The sequence below is a fragment of the Amia ocellicauda genome, chromosome 9 (assembly GCF_036373705.1).
Source record: "Amia ocellicauda isolate fAmiCal2 chromosome 9, fAmiCal2.hap1, whole genome shotgun sequence".
Lineage (NCBI taxonomy): Eukaryota > Metazoa > Chordata > Actinopteri > Amiiformes > Amiidae > Amia > Amia ocellicauda.
The window spans coordinates 9,960,522-9,977,708 of NC_089858.1; the positions used below are offsets into that span (position 1 = coordinate 9,960,522).

The window sequence follows — 17,187 nt, forward strand, 5'->3', positions numbered from 1 at the left end:
CCAAATTACTGTGCTTTTCACAACAATATGCAAACAGGTAAAATGCAGAAAACATACAAAACCAGTATATGTAGAAAGATTTTAAGAAATATGTACCATTTTCTTAAATGGATGTATAATTCATTATACATGACTATAATCCTTGTTTATGTGAAAAATATATTTTGAGCTTGGAATTCTGGACTTTTATGTTTTTTATTTATCAGATGTTTTAAAGGTCAGCAAAAATGTTGTCTGATACCTATTTATAGGTATCAGATTGTGCTCTTGTCTGTTTTCCTACAGCAATTCAGAGGAGCAATAATCTATCACAAAAATAGGACCTAAACTGAGAAAGTTGTGTGAATTGTACCATTGTTTAGGGCTCTAAACAGAAATACAAAGAGAAGGCTTTGATCAATTACAATGTCAGCAGCTGGCACATATAGGATGTAATGTAATTGATGAGGGAAGGATGAAAGTGGTCTTTGAAATCCTTTGCTGGCACCAGTCATAGCTTGTTGTGATTTACCACTGAAAAGTGTTTGGGTAACACTTTATATTATGGTGTGATTAACTGATAGATACCAATCATTTATTAATGACACTGTAATACAAAGTGTTACCAGCCCAGGGAACCAAAGGAGAGCAGCTATACATCATCCAGATTATTGATACATGTAATGCACAAATTGGAAACAGTATAGAAATGTACAACCTTGCCAATCGGTGTCATCACTCCAGCAGCATATTGCTGGGGGGGGGGGGCCCTGGCGGTGGTGAGAGGACCATTCTTATTAATGTGATTGTATGAATTGGTAGGTGTATTTAAACGTACCTGGCACACGAACCAGCTTACTGTCACAATCGATGTCTTTCAAACATCTAGATTTGGACTAACATAAGTAATAAACATACTGTAAAATTGCAGAGAATCTGGCATTTTTTTGTGAGTCAGTATACATCTGCTTTAATTCCTTGGCACATTGGCAAATGATACACTGTCAAAACCTTACACAGGAGTCAGTTATTTTCTGAGCCCATTTGAAGTGAATGGAGCTTGGTTTTGTTTGAAGAGAAATCATATTAGATGTGGTTGCAGTGCATACCTCTTCAAATAAGTCTTTGAAAAGCAAAAACATCAGTAAACTTGCCTTTTTTCCGTTACATTAACTCTTAATATCCTAAACTGGTTTGAGTAATACCAATACTGCTTTCTTTGCGCATTTCATTGTATTATGAGTTAGGAAACCTAAAGATGTATTAAATGTAAGTGGAAAATGCAAGTGAAGAATTATAGTGGGATGAGTCAAGGCAATATATATATATATATATATATATATATATATATATATATATATATATATATATATATATATATATATACACTCACCTAAAGGATTATTAGGAACACCTGTTCAATTTCTTATTAATGCAATTATCTAACTAACCAATCACATGGCAGTTGCTTCAATGCATTTAGGGGTGTGGTCCTGGTCAAGACAATCTCCTGAACTCCAAACTGAATGTCTGAATGGGAAAGAAAGGTGATTTAAGCAATTTTGAGCGTGGCATGGTTGTTGGTGCCAGACGGGCCGGTCTGAGTATTTCACAATCTGCTCAGTTACTGGGATTTTCACGCACAACCATTTCTAGGGTTTACAAAGAATGGTGTGAAAAGGGAAAAACATCCAGTATGCGGCAGTCCTGTGGGCGAAAATGCCTTGTTGATGCTAGAGGTCAGAGGAGAATGGGCCGACTGATTCAAGCTGATAGAAGAGCAACTTTGACTGAAATAACCACTCGTTACAACCGAGGTATGCAGCAAAGCATTTGTGAAGCCACAACACGTACAACCTTGAGGCGGATGGGCTACAACAGCAGAAGACCCCACCGGGTACCACTCATCTCCACTACAAATAGGAAAAAGAGGCTACAATTTGCACAAGCTCACCAAAATTGGACAGTTGAAGACTGGAAAAATGTTGCCTGGTCTGATGAGTCTCAATTTCTGTTGAGACATTCAGATGGTAGAGTCAGAATTTGGCGTAAACAGAATGAGAACATGGATCCATCATGCCTTGTTACCACTGTGCAGGCTGGTGGTGGTGGTGTAATGGTGTGGGGGATGTTTTCTTGGCACACTTTAGGCCCCTTAGTGCCAATTGGGCATCGTTTAAATGCCACGGCCTACCTGAGCATTGTTTCTGACCATGTCCATCCCTTTATGACCACCATGTACCCATCCTCTGATGGCTACTTCCCGCAGGATAATGCACCATGTCACAACGGTCGAATCATTTCAAATTGGTTTCTTGAACATGACAATGAGTTCACTGTACTAAACTGGCCCCCACAGTCACCAGATCTCAACCCAATAGAGCATCTTTGGGATGTGGTGGAACGGGAGCTTCGTGCCCTGGATGTGCATCCCACAAATCTCCATCAACCGCAAGATGCTATCCTATCAATATGGGCCAACATTTCTAAAGAATGCTTTCAGCACCTTGTTGAATCAATGCCACGTAGAATTAAGGCAGTTCTGAAGGCGAAAGGGGGTCAAACACAGTATTAGTATGGTGTTCCTAATAATCCTTTAGGTGAGTGTATATATATATACATAGACTGCCTTGACTCATCCCACTATAATATATATATATATTTTGGACCGACATGTTAGACAGCGCTCTCCACCACCATCATCAAAACACCAAATGAGGGAATATCTTTTGGAAGAATGGTGTTCATCCCTCCAGTAGAGTCCAGAGACTCATAGAATCTGTGCCAAGAGCATTGAAGCTGTTCTGGGGACTCATGGTGGCCCAACACCTTACTGAGACACTTGGTGTTGGTGTTTCCTTTAATTTGTCACCCATCTGTATGTTTGTGTGTGTGTGTGTGTGTGTGGACAGACGATAAGTAAAAAACTGAGAACTGATGAAATTCTGGGAATGGATGTCTTTAAATGAGCTTATGTCTTTCATTGAACTGCTGAATAACTTTATCTCTCCGTTGGGATACAGTTCCTGAATAAAATTTGAGATAAACAGTAAGGGAGAAAAATGGCACTACTTAAAAAGAGAAAGTCCATAAAGGATTATTTCATTGACGTTTAAAAAAAAATACTGCAGAAGTAACAAAAAGGTACAGAAAATACTTCAATTCCAAACATGGGCTACTTTTCATTTTTCAGCATGCTGAGAATGCCAATCAGTCAATGGACCTCTTCTTCTTATCCGCCACTGCCTGAATAGAGAACAGCAGGTATCTTTTCACCACAGAGAAAGCTTTTTAACCCAGATGCCAGAATCGCATGCCTCGTATCCTGATTGAATACGATTAATATTTTCTGGGGCTAATCTTTAATTTATGTTGGAATAGAATCTGTCTATTTTCAGATAGAGATACCCACTGAATGTGTGGGTGGGCACGGTGAGCACAATTAGTAAATAAAGAGGAATGATTAAAACATCGACTTTCCATGTGCAGCACATATTAGGTGGTGGTGTCAACGTTAGAATGTTTTAAAAGTAATAAATCCCCCCTGAATACATTTTTCTAAAAATGGTTACTCTCTGCAATCATCATACAGCTTAGTCTTTATATTCTGAGCTAGGTTGCCAGTTAACCAAATAACGTTGCGGTAACATTGCAACAGAATGATGAAACAGAATGATATAATGTTGTGGGAACACAAATTGGTAGGCTTGAGGCCATGTTGTCAAAACAAGGTAAAATAATGTTGTAAAATGACATGTACATAACTTCATTTCAGAGACATAAAGATTAGCTAGATTGTGCATTCAACATTACCATCCAAAACCCAGGGAACCATTTTGAAGTCATTCAATGTTTCTACTACATTTTTCTTAAGAGATTTTGGTCAAAACCCAAATACAACTGAACACAATGTTGCAAGACTGATGTGGATTAGCAGGGTTCAAATAATTGTATTGATACATTTCAGATTCAGTGGGCATCTCTATTACTAAACTTCCATCGAACATCAATGGCAAATGTAAAATAATCTGGTAAACATCAATTAATACTGATTAATTTACACACAGTCACAGTTTATATGGTGTTTCAATTGATGGACATTATTTTATGCATTCTTTCTTTATGCCAGGCAGTCCATTGAGGCACTGTGATATAAATTAAAGAGTTCAGTGAGTTCAGTGAGTTCATCACGTTAAGGAGGAATTATGTTGCAAAGAGATAGATGTCGAAAACCAAGAACCGTCACCAACAAAGAACAAATAAATGTTTTTTTATTTCTTTTTTATAATGTGGGACAGAAAAATCCCCAATTGTATTTGGATTAAAGTGATAGAAAAAGAAAGATCATTACAGAACAAAAAAACATGTAAAACTTGCCTTCCATACAGACATAAAAAACACTGTCAGCAAAGTATGCAACAAGAATCTTTTTGTCAAAAACAAGATTAACAGTCATCTGGTGAGCAGCACACACAAGCTCATCACTAATTTCCTAAATCCCCCCTGGCCACACAGACGCTTGAGTTTAAAATACAAATACCCCCAAAAATAATGCCAGCCAGTTTATATAATTAACTGAAGTAGGCGTAAACAGGAAACAATTTTTGGTTTTAAATTATATACTTCAAACCTAAATATATATATAATACATGGGTTATGCAAAGTTGCTACTTATGGGTGTCTGCTGTTTAGTCTTAAGTGCCTCCGACAGCAGCACTGCCTGTTTCATGGGCTCTGCAGTCTGCACACCTCATTTCCAACTACTCTCTTTGAAAACAAACAAACAAATCAATCAATCAATCAATCAATCAATCAATCAATCAATCAATTAATTAATCAAACATGAAACAAAAATGAAATCAATCCCCTTTGTAACCTCGCTAGCTTCCTAAATATAAAAAATGTGTCTTTTTATGTGTACTGTAGTTAACAACAGATATTTATTTATATATATTTTAAATTTTTCGTTATCAGATTTTGAAAAACAATGTAACATTCCATTAAAAAAGTGTAATGGGAGACTATAGTTACCAAGACTCCTGGATTGTCCTAAAGTCTCCAAGAATAATAATGATTCAGATTATGGATGTGGGAAAAATGGAGTGGATCAGTAAACTTAAACTTTTAGGACAAAACCCTCATAAGAAACATAAGAACATAAGAAAGTTTACAAACGAGAGGAGGCCATTCGACCCATCGTGCTTGTTTGGTGTCCATTAATAACTAAGTGATCCAAGGATCCAATCCAGTCTATTTTTGAATGTTCCCAAATTTTCAGATAGCAGATATGACAACCTTCACAGGGTGATGAAATGTGACTGCCTATGCCTTACTGAAAGTATTTTCTTTTTCAAATATATTTATTTTTGAATAAACTGAGGGAAATCTAGATACTGTTCTTAAAAAAGAACACCCAGCCTACTCAGCAATCATTGCTTCTTCGGAATTCAGTTATTTACTGACGAGTATGTTTTATTTGTTAATGTGTTGCATAAACACTATTTACCGTGAGTGCTACCAGTTGTCTTCATCTTAAGTACTGCATAGACAGCCGCTCTCCTTCGTACCTCTGTTCATATTTTCAGAAAACCCTGACAGAATATATATATGAGATCCAAAGAAGTGTCATCATGATTTATATGTGAAATACAAACCAGTCAGTACAAATGAATGACTACCATTTGGCTAGATACCACATGAAATGTGTTCAATATGCGGGACAGATACACAGTAAAGGGATGCCCTATTCTCTATTCCGTTAGGTAGAAGTTGTTCATTACTGACAAAACATAATCAAGAGTCCAATCTGGCACAGTTTGGAAATCAGGCAAACGGGACTAAATATTTTATTCTCTTGCCTTGAAGTGTTATGAAGCACATTTTATTTCCCATGATTCAAAGCTTTGTGAATACAAGTGTCTGGCCTTCAGTTATGCTTGTCAACTGATTGCTTCTCGCTTCAGGCCTCTCTTTTATTTTTATCGAGACCATTGCGAATGTATTGCAGAATATCATTTAGCAAGATTAGCAAGAAATATTGAAAACTGAGCAAACATAGCTCTTTTAATGTGTGTTCATATACATTTCACTGAAAAGGATCTATCCTAGAATGACATTAAACTTTTACCTCATCACTTGTAAACGTCAGATTGAATATTAATCAATTGTGCACTGTGTGTTCAGGCTTTCAATAGCAGTGAGTTTAGCTGAGGAGAGGGTCAGATAATGTGAGCTAAGAGCTGCATCGTGGACCCCACATTTTGACAAGCTGCCAGGGACTGCAGATGAGTTTCCAGTAACCGCTTTCAGCAGTTTTAAAGCTGTCTACAAGTCTGGTGAGCCAGATGGTTTCAAACCTGTTTATATGAGTTCCCAGCCTCACCATCTAAACAGCATGTGTATATATTTTCCATACTCCGCCAGTGGTAATTAGGTGATATGGTCATAATATAAACTGAAAAGATTGCAGAGATAAGCCTGGAACTGGGGGAACTGCTATTTAAAATTTGACACCCTCCTTGTTTTTATGTAATATTATCCTTTTTCTATTCTAATCTTGATCTAAGGTGACTAAGATGGTTATACAAACAGTGTTTTACATTACAAAGGTTAACAAGACTATAGTATAAATATAAATATAGTCACAAACTACTGTGCATTCAATTAAGAATACAAATGATAAAATGAAGGTGAGAGGAACAATCTGAATGGTCGACAGTTGTAATCAAAACCGATCAAGAGGTAAAACACTGCCCTGATGCTCATGGGAAACGTATTCTACCACTTTAGGGCAAGAGAGGAGAAAGAGAAAGACAAGGCAGTCAGGTGCTTGATGAAAGGCATGATTAATAGAAGAACTGAATTCATTAACAAGTAATAATTGAATTAGAAAATTCACAGTGCTAGTGGCAAAGTAGCAACGTGTATGACCCATTAAATGTATTTTCACATGGACGTGTCTGTTTCTCCTCTTTCTCCTGCAGTTTATATCAATGATGGCCTAGCTCTGCACCTCATTTGCAACTCACTTCTTTTTGTACAAAATATACAGTTAGGTCCATAAATATTTGGACAGTGACACAGTTGTCATCATTTTGGCTCTGTATGTCACCACAATGGATTTGAAAGGAAATTGTCAAGGATTTGCATATTGAAACTCACAATTTAATTCATGATTATGTTAGTTTGTCCAAATACTTTTGAGCCCCTAAAATGGGGGGACCACATATAAAAATGGGTGTAATTCCTACACTGTTCACCCAATTTGGATGTAACTACCCTCAAATTAAAGAAGAAAGTCTACACTTAAAGCACATCTTGATTGTTTCCTTTCAAATCCATTGTGGTGGCGTACAGAGTCAAAATGATGACAATTGTGTCACTGTCCAAATATCTCTCATCTTTCCAGCTAGTGGCACATTTCTGAATGCTTGTCTAGAATCAAAGCTTGCTTTATGTTGTTTTTTTGTTTTGTTTTACTTGTGGAATTTCAGTGCCAGCTACACTGGCTATTAGTTTTTGTGCTTTTCTTTAATAGCACCTGTTTTTGATTAAGCAGCTTGATTTTGAATAAATGACAATAGGAAAGGGGCCATGTGTTATCACCATGCTCAGAGCCATTTCAATAACAATATACATAGTGTAGACATTATAAAACCTTTGAACCAACACCAGGCTTGGATAAGGTAGTGATTATCCACAATTATTATTTGTTTTTAAGAAAGAATCGTTTGGCCCTTGTCCAAGTGAACAAATAATCTGTATAGATATGGTGACTGCACTCACTCAAAGCTTTTTGGGACTGCCTTAGGTAGATTTTGATTTGGCTTCCATCTCAGATACTCTTCAGCTCAATTTCCTTTTTCAACGTATGGAACGAGTAAACATTCCAGTTTTTTCTATTGTGTCCAGCTGTACTGTAAACCAAGCAAAGACGCCACTCACGGACTGCACAATTGTGTTTCTATTGCTCTCATCCTTTTCCTTCTTTCATTATTATTATTATTATTATTATTATTATTATTATTATGTATTTCTTAGCAGACGCCCTCGTCCAGGGTGACTTAAAAAACATAAGAGCATTATAAAAGTGCAATACAATATAAAATTACAGATCAAAACATAATGCAATTACAAGTTCAAAATTACATAAGTGCATAAGAAACAATATACAGTTAATACAAGTCCTACATCCTAGATTGTGAGCTTATAATTGCAGACAAGATCTGAAGTCATAGTTAAGAGCTCATGGGAAGGGACATAGTGGAAATCAATATAAACAACACAAGTACTAGTAATGCAAAAGCAAGTTGTATGATGGAAACTAGATATAAAGTGCAATTCTGCTTCTTCTTCTTCTTATGAGACCAATTACTATTAGGATTTTGAATATGGTGACAATAATTATAAGTAGTAACCCTAGTAGGAGTATAATGATTTCACAAATGCTTCTGCTTGTTATTGAAGATTTAGCACAAGGTTTGCCATGTGTGCATATTTGAGCCCTGATTGATGACCAGCTTGAGCACAATTCTGTGCATTCTTGGCCATTTCCACAAAACCACACAACAGCAGTTGTACGGAGACCCCAGTTTTGTCAGAAGCCCATCACCTCTTTTGCTCCTCACAGACAGCAGGGTGGGTCGCTCAGGACTGGAACAGAAATCTTGCAGCTTTGAAGACTTGATGTCAGGGGAACAGTAATTGCTCCATTCTCCTGGCTGGGAGTTTGGAGAAAGCCGTCTTGAAGAATGACCAAATACTGTGCACTTGCAGTGGGAATGAAGTGCTGATTCTTGGCAATGAAACCTGTATGTAGTAAATGAATACAAAGAACATCTTGGGACAAAATGGAATATAGGTTATGTAATCGCTGTACCGATACATGACTTTACTAGTTTTAAGTGTCCATGATGAGTCAAGTCAGATGTCAAAATGGAGCATTCTGGCAACTGATAATGATGCTTATCTCGTTTTACAATAGGCCCTAATCATTTAAGAGAATCCCAAGTTATTTCTAAAGAAATTATCTACCCCGAAGATATTGCAAAGGAGTATTTTGTTCTGTCATTATTTTCCCCTCCTTGACATCATACATAAGCCTTCCTGTTACTTGCCAGGGGAAATGAAATGTTTATTATGTACCCCTTGAGGGCTTTTCTGAGGGATTTTTTGTAGACTTAGAGAAAGAGGATAAGTCTTTCCTTTTTTTTCCCCAAACTAGTCTTGGCTTCCTTCCCTAGAAATATGAAATGTATGAAGTGGCTAGGTCACTGAAGCTTTAAAGGTTAAAACACAGTTTACAGATCTGGAAATGGAGCTTGTGAATCATTCTCACCTCTTTTAAGGCTGGATATGTTTATAAATAATGTATGGCCTTAATCTTTGTTTCCACATTTGCTGTCTTGCTTTTGTGACAATTCAAGGCACAGGTCCACACAGCTTAACTTTTACATCTCATTTGTTCCACACATTAAGTAACCAGAAACAAGAGGATGTTTGGGGGTGAATCCATCACTGTACAGAAAGCTACTGGTAATGTTAATGTTCCTTTATTTGCTTTATTCTTTAATTGCTCTGTGGATGGATTTCAGATCATTCCAAAATGCATACAGAGAAGTTAGTCTACGCGGTCTTGATAAAATAAGCAGAAGGCAAACATCTAAATGTAATAACCTGGAAATGTCCAACAGATATTGGGCTGGGAGTTGATATAATTTATTAAGTCCCCATAACAGAACAGAATTAACTTAAGGCATGAGAATAAAAATAACAAAGAAGTATCTCCAAAGTATCTCTAAATATAAACGTCAACTCAACTTAATGGCATTCATTCAAGCATATGGACAACTTCATAAGGACAAAAGGGATTGCCTTTAGTCTGCTAGTCGAAAACAAAACCACTTGGCTTACTTGTAATACCAAGGTCATTGCTTCATGGAGATTCTTTGTGCTCAGTTAGATTTTTGCATCAGATAGCATCGTCTGATTAATATATAGGAGCATTTAGGTTCAACTGGACTGTCTGCTGGGAAAGCTTCCCATTTCCTGCAAACACTGAGGCTATAATGAAGAGTCTGATATCATTAAAGAGAGACCTAGCTCACGGCCACCTCCAGGCAGCTAACCTGAAATAAAGACCATGTTTTATGGGGCAGAAACACGGCTTTTGATATTCTACACATGTCAATGTTTAAAGGCTGCCTCTGAGATGGAGGCCATTGCTGCAGAATGATGAGTTTAATATATAATGGAGTTGCTTGGGTTTTCAGAGGAAGTGAAAAAAAAAAGCTGGTGGTCAACTTGAGAAGTACAGCCAAGAAACATCAGTCACATTATTGAAAGGAAAATGAATGGAAGGCCTGTGCTGGCATTGAGGAAGGAAGAGCCGTCAGTTTGAAATTGCGCTGGTGGCTACTGTTAAAATATATCAGTGCAATGGGAAAAGCAGGAATAATGCATAGAGAGGAAATTGGACATTGGGATATATCCAGCCGTTTCCTCATCTCCGCCGCTGCTGAAAACTGGGCAAGCTGCTCATGCTGGCAGGACTTTGTGAGTAAGCATAGTGGCTTAACTGGGCACTGATGATGAACCGAAAGCAGGATAAACAGCAGCAGCAGGTTTTCATTTTTGCTCGTATTTTTTTCTGTTATTGGAGCTTATTTTCTTGCTATTCTTACCTATTGTTTTGAGTTATATTCTATTTCTGTTGTCTCGTTTCCTTACGTTTTTTTTTTTTCTTCTAATGCCAGACTGTTGCCCCCATCACAAGCTTGCAGGCTGTTTTTAATGTTCACCATTCCAGTGGTTTTTATCAACTTCAAAATAACCATAATGTGTTTTTTAAGACTGCTGTCAAGAAGCTGCAGACAAATATGCCAGCCAGTCATCTTCACTGTATTGGTTACACAACAAGAACCAGCAAAGAGAAACACAGGCATTATCAAAGGCTGAGCAGCACGTCTGAGGTAATCCAGATTTTAAAAGGCAGGAAAAGGTCTGTGTAATAAAATGAAGCTTAGAAATTTGTCATGATTGTGCAAGAATAAGAAGATCAAAAATTGGTCTTTTATTAGCATCCAGCAATAGACTCAAAATAGTGATCTTCAAATGTCTGTTTGTACACTTTACACTTTAGGATTGCTACAGTATAACGTGTACTAGAATACTGAAGTTAATCATTGACTATTTCTAATAGTTACTGTGACATTTGGAATGGTTAGTTATGATTTGCATAGTAGCCTACACGTAATAGACCAGTATACACATAAAAGGAAAAGACTCCTGCCCACTTTGCTGCTGAAGCAGAAGCTATATTGTATGTTGATGGTACAGCACAGCTACATGTGCATTTTATATAAAAACATCAACAACTAATAATTATGATAGTAAGTGAAGAAGTGAACAAAACGGTGCCATTTAAGATCATGCTTGTACCAGAATTCCTTTTTTCTTTTTTGAAGATTATTTACACACATATTTTCTGAACCTGACATAAACAAGACCTGCTCCTGTCATAAATATTTAATATCAACTGCCTGAGCCCCTTATAATGAATACCTCACAAAGTAGATAAACCTGTTAACCTTTTGTTATAGAATTTGCCCTCTCTGACCCCAACACCCAGTTTGAAGTCGACTCGATGTGGTTCCCTTATGTATATCTTAGCTGACTGTAAACTGAGTACACTTTCATGATCCCGTACAATAATAGAGAGAGAATATCTACATTGTATTTCTGCATCAGCTGCCACCCCTGTTTCAATGTATAGTTCACCACACTGTCATTCTGACTTATCATAGGTGGCTCTATGTGCTTCCATCCCTGGTGGACTGGAAAAATAAATGTCTCTTTGATTGTAATTTTGTCTGGAGGTTCCCAGGTCAGGATGGGAAGTATTTTTTTTTTTATGGTAAAACTAATTATCAGTGAATGACCACTAAAGTTTCTCCACATTTATTGAGAACACATGATCAGCCGTCTCATCCATCTTCAATCTTCTCAGCTTTCATTGTAAAGTCAGAACAGACCAGTTTACAGCTTGACTTACTCAAAGAGAGCGTAATCTGCTATTGTTACCCTCAGGCTGGCACTGTCATTTGGAGTCTTGTCAGATCTAGACAGAATTGAGAAACAAACACATTTCCTGCTCCTGTCTCTTTTATTTTGTCATTAAATTCAATTTGTGTACACCTGGTCAAAATGCCAGCAAAATGGAATACATTCATTTTAACTACATCACACTACACAACATTTACACTGTATCACTATTTTATAAGTTAATAGGTTGTGTGAAGGGGTGTCTCTTATTGTATAAGAGATGTTATCTTGTGCAGTTTGGGCGAGAGGTCCACGATGCTAAACTCTCTCTCTAACAATGTTTTAGTCCAGGATCTGCAGTCGCTGACTTGGAAACTTGCACCACTTGCATTAAGTGACCTGAAACATTACTCACTGAATATTTTTAAAAATACACATTGTGAATAGCACAGATATTACTCTTAAATATTATATGATTCAACTCCCCAGAAGGATACAAAACAATTAAGTATGGAGGCTCTTAAAAACATAAGAGACAACCGCAGGTGTATTTCAAACCAAAATCTATTTTTACAAAAAATTATTTTGAGGGTGAATGGGATTTTGATTTTTAGATAGATAAGCTGAAGGATAAGCACATATCTTTGACGTTTGATCATACTGGCAGACCTTGCCGGAGCAATCACAATACAACCAAGAAAGAGGCATGAATTTTCACATGCAACATGTCTAGAGATTTTGTAAACTCATCGTTCCATCTAATTTAGTTTGGATTACGCCACATAAATCAGGTGGAAAATTGGGTCGAACACCAAAGCCTGTCATAGATCATTTGTTCAATTGGGAACTATATACACCTTTGATTAAGCTGCTTGCTTTTTTTATTTGTTCTTGCCAAAGATATACGGTCACATCTGTTTCTTCAATCTCTTATAACAACAGCCATCATTTCCATAGCATCCCCCTACACACCACTCTTACTCACTCACGGCATTTGTGTTCATGTCACGCAGGAATATAACCTGAACATTTGGATGCTGTGCTGAGGACCCGGTGTGTCTGTGTATCTCAAAAGCACTCCAGGACAGCTCAAGAGACATGTCTGAAACAAAGCAGCAGATGAACACTAACTAGGTAATGAAGTAAAATTATTCTGTTTTCCCTTTTCCAATATGTTTGAGTATTGCTCTGTTTCAGACATAATTCAGTTGGATTGAAAAGGTGCTCTGGACAGTGCAAATCAACCCTGTAAGAAGAGTTTCCTCTGGTAGCGAGTGATTTATTATGATGATAAAGCAGGATGTCTAGTAACACAATGAAACATGCCTTCAGTCTCACACAGCTGTTTTTTTTTTAACTGGCTACTACAGTAGCTGTCACTTATATTTGAAGCAGTTCAACAGTATATATATTTTCAAATCTATACATTCAAGAGTAAAATTATGCTCCGACTTTGAGAAACTCAGCCAATGTGTTAACAAAAGAAAATGGGCACCACATTACAAATATCTTTAAGCATAAAAACCAATCCACCAAATGAAGGAACCAAATTCAGACTGGAAGGGACAAGCAGACAATGGCAGACCCTACTTTTGTCATTCAAGTTTTGAGATTTCCGATTCTCCTGAGTTTTATTTCCACTCTTGGTCTTTCATCTGCCGGAGACCGGCAACCAAGCGGAGCATGACGCTTTTGCATTTCAAAGAGCACTGTCTTGCTCTTGCTTCATATTACAAAAAGAGAACATTTCAATTCAATGCTTTCTCCGGCTGTAATTTAAAGCTTGCAGAGCAGCTCTCTTATCAATGCAAGATTCTTATAAAGTGGCATTAGGAAAGGGAAGGGAAAAAGAGGGTTCTTTAATGCGGGTGGCACTGCCGTGTTGAAGCTCGTTTTCTGAAATGGGCATTCAAAGTACGAGAACTAATAAACTGCGCACGTTATATATTTCTCTAACTGGAACACTTTGTGAACTTTTTGAAGTCTGATATGTGTCTGTTTCTTCTGCTTTTTAAAATATTATTATTTACTTCAGTTAATGAAGTTAAAGCAGTTATCGAGGAACTCTGTAAGTATTTGACTTACATTTATATTTATATTTGACCAAATAATTTGCTGCATTACTGTAGGTTCCCAATTTTTATTGGATACCTATCTAAACACACATAAACAGATGCCATTTTATCCTGCCTTAGGAAAGTGGCTACGTGGGCAGTGGATGTTCCAGGCAGTTTAAAGGCCCTTTTGAAGGCAGGGCAAAGTGTAGTACTGCACAGGGCCATCACTGGGAGTATGTGTGTACCTCTGTGTTAAAGAGAACGATCCAGTTGCAGTGAGCTGAATCGAAGCTCTGTTTGGTTTCCGTCTGCAGACCTGCTAAATTACTGTCACTGTGTGTTTGTTGAGGGCGGGTCGATGATGGCTTTATTTCACAGAGGAATTTCACAGCACACGACTGAGCCAGCGTACATGGATTAGGTCAGGTGCAGATCAGAATCTGTTACCAATGAGAAAAACCGCAAGGAAAGATGGCTTTTCAAACGCAACCCTTTATTGATTTGCCACATACACACATACACACACCAGAAAGCCACTAACCCACCCAGGCACACATGTACACATGAGAGCTGGTACCTGAATTGGAGAATTGTGAGCTCTTAAGTGGAGAGGGGGGAAAAAATTGTTACTTTCCTACCTTCCATGGTTCGCATTCCAATGTTTCAGACAAAATGGATGATTTTACCTTCATATTATGTGGCTGACCACTAGGCAATCATGTATAATGTATTACACATGTCTGAGGATTGGTATGGCAGAGCTTAGTAGTTAAATCTAGGCCTGGATCTCTCTCTTTCTCCAAGTGTGGAAAACCATATCGTGTATACGATTTGAGTACATGAACATTCTTGTGAACGTGTAACAAGCTAAATTTGCACTGTACATGTTTTCCCCATTTATTTTACACAGTCCCTTTGTTTCTCTATGCTTCCACTATTGGTATCACGTCTACATGCAGAACATATATTTGTCAATAAGGTTGGTGATCATGCAATTATAATATCCCTTGTGGACTTTTTATGATGCACAAAGTATTATGACAGGATATCTGAGTTTAAAGACAACACAATTGTTCTTTCGTATGGTACGGAACCTACCCATAATTTAGGATAATGCAGTAGTATTGAAAAAACAGCACAAAGATCTATGAACACAATGAAACACTGACATAACCAACTCTTCAAAAAGTCAAATTTAATGACCCACACAGCTGCAATTAAATAAGTTTATGTTCTGCATGACAATTCTGTTTGTCCAACTTTCGGACAACCACCACTTGTTGATGGTTCAGTTTAGACATGCAATTTTTGAATGTAATTAATGAAACATTTAATGTCAAAACTTAAAGTAGGTAGTTCATAATGTATTTGCAAATCAAATAGTATTCATTTTGAGTGAGTCTTCTGTACATAATGCATGTGCATACAGTACAATTTCAGTTCTCAACACCACCCCCGAAAGGTACAGACCATTTTGGAGATATATAAGAGTACACAATCCAGGATAAATAATAAGTTACTTTTCATAGGATATCAAGCCGATGTTTTTATGTTTTAGAAGACCACACCTTTAAAAAAAATGTTTAAGGACTGACTAGGGATGGCGCATGTAAGAAATTCAATCCATCATTAAATTATTCAACTTTATGCTTTTTTGTCTCATCTAAAGTTTGCTGAAAAGCTGCGCTCTCAGTTTGACTGTATTCTGCATTCTTTCGTATGACCTAAGTTTTTGGAGGTGTTCCTTCCAAAGGCCATTACGTCCCAGTTCCCAGTTAAAGCTGCCAAATGCTTCCTGTAACCAGCTTTGTTTCATTCAAGCATTTCAAAAAATAAATTACAGCTAGTTACCCCAAATATGTTTTTTAACTTTTCTTTCACAAGTGCAATAAGACCATTATGTTGGTTGAGTTTCTTTTAATCCCAAGCTTCAGGCTAGGTTGCGCTGCCAGGAGCCAAGGAACCCTAAATTAGGCACCTTCAAGGTTCTGACAAAGATGTGCGATCTCGAATGTTTAAAAAGAACAGCTCAGCATATTTGCACACACATTGAGCGCTGAGAAATGTCCCTCACTTGTGAGCTGGGTTTACACAAGTGGGTGAGGGAAACAATGAGTTATTCTTCCACGTGGTACACTGGAAGAGCAAAATCCAGATCCCACAGCCAAAAAGGAGCACAAGTTTGAGCCAGATTCTAGTTTGAATCAGCACTGTGGTATTCTATGCTTTGCCGACTAAAACACAAGTTCCAAAAATGCAATGCTCAAGGGCTTGCAGCTCCACACAGAGCTGACTCACTTCTCCAAACTCCTACTGATTTCATCCCGTTTTTTTCTGTACTTAGATAGATATTGATGACTCAATAAACGTTAATGTCATTACCCCTGTTACAGATTCCCACTACAAATCCAGTCAGGGGATGAGTGTGCTGTACTTTCCTCTGTCTCCCGAGACCGAAAGAGAACATGCATTTGTAAGGCTTTCAGTTATTTCTTTAGTAGACCGGATACAACTGTATCATAGTTACAAATAACACTCAAAGCAACTCAGACTTCTAAAGGAGAGATGATCCTGTAAAGCTAAATAAAAATGTTAAACTCTGCATCTTTCTGAATGTTACAGTGTGTTACAGTGTGTTGGAAATAATCAATTTACACTGCCAGCAGTCACACTGCAGTTCCTGCTGATTATGAAATGAATGCATTTAGCCCTACCCTTTCATAAGGCGTTTTGAGAACTACCTATCCTGGGATTTTTAAAAATACAGTAGGTGTTTATCCCTAAATGGAAATTCCAAGGCAAGTTACAAAGTAAGATACAGTTGAAACGTTATCATATAACATCATGCATCCATAATTATCCCTAGATGTAGCCACAGTTCGGAAACATGCCACCCATGAAAATGCCTGTATTTTATCAATTAAATCATTGCTTGCATTGTGTGTTAATTTTATGACCATTTTCTACCCTGCTTTAATGGTTTCTGATTTGCCAGTTGCTAACCTGAAGTGAAAAACAACTGCAAAAAAAAAAAACAATTAATGGCTGGGTGTAGCAAACGCTGTACTCCAAGGCAAACACTGTTAAAACTCAAGACTTTTTATATAAA

General features: G+C 37.4%; 1 protein-coding gene across 3 annotated transcripts in view; it reads right to left on the bottom strand.

The window, feature by feature from the left end:
• Window positions 1–17,187, bottom strand: part of psmd5 (proteasome 26S subunit, non-ATPase 5) — a 65,804-nt gene that overhangs the window by 41,022 nt on the left and 7,595 nt on the right. The window lies entirely within an intron of this gene.